The sequence below is a fragment of the Corapipo altera genome, unplaced genomic scaffold, assembly GCF_003945725.1.
Source record: "Corapipo altera isolate COAL_440 unplaced genomic scaffold, ASM394572v1 228, whole genome shotgun sequence".
NCBI classification, from domain to species: Eukaryota; Metazoa; Chordata; class Aves; order Passeriformes; family Pipridae; genus Corapipo; species Corapipo altera.
In genome coordinates this window covers 65,077-67,997 of record NW_020885068.1, presented here as the reverse complement: position 1 = coordinate 67,997, position 2,921 = coordinate 65,077, and positions in this window count along the sequence as shown.

Here is a 2,921-nt window from a genome sequence, read left to right as displayed (position 1 = left end):
TGGATGGGAAACTTTGCCTGGGTGAGAACATGAAAATGAGGAATTAGAGGGAAATAAATCCTGTTGCTGTGGGAAGCTCCTGATTATCCACTTTATCCCACCTCTGCCTCTCTTCCCTCGCTGTGGAATCCCGGGGACTCACGGGTCTCCATGGTGGGGGGTTTCCCTGCTCCTTGGCTCATTCCAAGGGGTGGGATGAGCCTCCCTGCCCCTCTCCTCCCTCTCAGCCTGCAGGACAGCAGAGCTGGCTGACGTTCTGTTCCTCGTGGGACAATCCCAGGGCGTGGGCAGGGAGAGCTCCCGGCTGCTCCGGGACTTCGTCGGCAGCACGGCGCGTTCCTTGGAGAACCCGGGAATGGGGAAAGGAGGGATCCGGATGGGAGTGGTGCTCTACGGGGAGGAACCAAGGTGGGTTTGTCCTTCCTCCCCCTCCAGCAGCTCCTGTGGGGTTCCTACAGCCCTGGAACCCTCTGGGGGCAACTATGGCTCGAGTTCTGGGGCAAGGGTTGAGTTCTGGAGCAAGGGTTCAACCACCTGCACCTCGAGGTGCTTGGCCATGGGGAGGAACCAAGGTGGGTCTGTCCTTCTTCCACCATCACCAGCTCCTGTAGGGTTCCTACAGCCCTGGAACCCAAGATGGGCAACCATGACCCCATGGTTGAGTTTCTGAGCAAGGGTTCAACCTCTTGAGCTGAGGGTTCAACCCTGAGCACCACCAGCACCTCGAGGTGCTTGGCCATGGGGATGAACCAAGGTGGGTCAGTCCTGTCTCCACCTCCAGCAGCTCCCGTAGGGTTCCTACAGCCCTATAACCTCTGTGGCCAGCCATGACCCCATGGTTCAAGAGTTGAACCCTCACCAATGTCACCAGCACCTTGAGGTTCTTGGGCATGGGGATAAACCAAGGTGGGTCAGTCCTTTCTTCATCATTACCAGCTCCTGTAGGGTTCCTACAGCCCTATAAGTCCAGATGGCCAACAATGTCCCCATGGCTCAAGAGCTGAACCCTCAGACCCTACAGGTACTTGACCACAGGGAGAAACCAAGGTGGGTCTGTCCTTCCTTCCCTTCCAGCAGCTCCTGTAGGGTTCCTACAGCCCTGGAACCCTCTGTGGGCAACCATGGCTTGAGTTCTGGAACAAGGGTTGAGTTCCTGAGCAAGGGTTCAACCTTCAGCAGTCACCAGCACCTCGAGGTGCTTGGCCATGGGGAGGAACCAAGGTGGGTCTTTCCTTCCTCCAGCTCAGCTCCTGTGGGGTTCCTACAGCCCTGGAACCCTCTGTGGCCAACCATGACCCCATGGTTGAGTTCCTGAGCAAGGGTTCAACCTCTTGAGCTGGGGGTTCAACTCTGAGCACCACCAACACCTCGAGGTGCTTGGCAACGGAGAGGAACCAAGGTGGGTCAGTCCTACCTCCCCCTCCAGCAGCTCCCATAGGGTTCCTACAGCCCTGGAACCTCATGTGGGCAACCATGTCCCCATGGTTCAAGAGTTGAACCCTCACCAATGTCACCAGCACCTTGAGGTTCTTGGCCATGGGGATAAACCAAGGTGGGTCAGTCCTTTTTTCATCATCACCAGCTCCTGTAGGGTTCCTACAGCCCTATAAGTCCAGATGGCCAACAGCGTCCCCACGGCTCAAGAGCTGACTCATCCCCATCCTCTTGAGGTGCTTGGCCCCCCTGGAAAGCTCTGGAGAGCCGGGAGGATGGGGTCCATCCCAACTCCAAGAAGTTCCCCAGCCCCCAAATTTGGGATTCCTGGTTTTGGTCAGATTGGGGTTTTAGGATCACGGGGCTCTGGGGTTCCTTCCCTGCGCTCCCTGGGGTGGAGAGGGGAATGGAATCCTGGAATCACAGCAGGGTTGGGGTCGGAAGGGATGTTAAAGCTCATCCAGTTCCAACCCCGACACCTCCCACTATCCCAGGTTTCTTCAGCCCGGCCTTGGACACTTCCAGGGATCCAGGGGCAGCCACAGCTTCTCTGGGAAATCCATTCCAGCCCCTCCCCACCCTCCCAGCAGGAATTCCTTCCCAATATCCCATCCCTGCCCTCTGGCACTGGGAAACCATTCCCTGTGTCCTGTCCCTCCAAACCTTGTCCCCAGTCCCTCTCCAGCTCACCTGGAGCCCCTTTAGGCCCTGGAAGGGGCTCCAAGGACTCTGTGGCCACATTTGGAACTGGAATTTGGGGGTGGGCTGTACCAAGAGCATCCAGAGCTTTGTTTTTCCTCCTGTATCCAGCATTTCCCTTGGCTGGGAATGGATAAACTGGAGAGAGACCTGGAAGCACAGAGGGTGGATCCTAAACCCCCTTATTTCTGAAAATCATGGAATGGTTTGGGTGGGAAGGGAACTTAAAACCCATCCAGTTCCAACCCCATCCCACTATCCCAGGATGCTCCAACCTGGCCTTGGACACTTCCAGGGATCCAGGGGCAGCCACAGCTTCTCTGGGAAAACGCCAACTAAAGATCCACGTTATTGCTTCTCATTCCCTTATTCCTTATCCTCGCCGCGTTTCCTCGCTCCTTATCCCGCCATTCCTCATTCCCAGGATGAGCATCGAGCTCACAGACCCCGCGACCGTCAGGGAAAAGTTGGCTGGAATTCCGGATCTATCCCTGGGAAGTGGCAGCCTGAGGACGGGAACAGCCCTGGCCTTCGCCGCCCGGATCCTGTCCCGGCCGGATACGCAGAGAGAGGAGGCAGCAAAGGTGGGATATTCCTGGGAATTCCCGGGGTGGGGATCACACCTCTGGCTCTGTTATCCCAAGGCATGGAATCCATGTTCTCCACACAGTCAGTGTGGCCTGTTTGAAGTCCTGGAGCTGGAAGTTCTTTAAAGTCTGGGAATGCTGAGCTGGAAGTAGTGGAAGGTCTGGGAATGCTGAGCTGGAAGTAGTGGAAGGTCTGGGAAT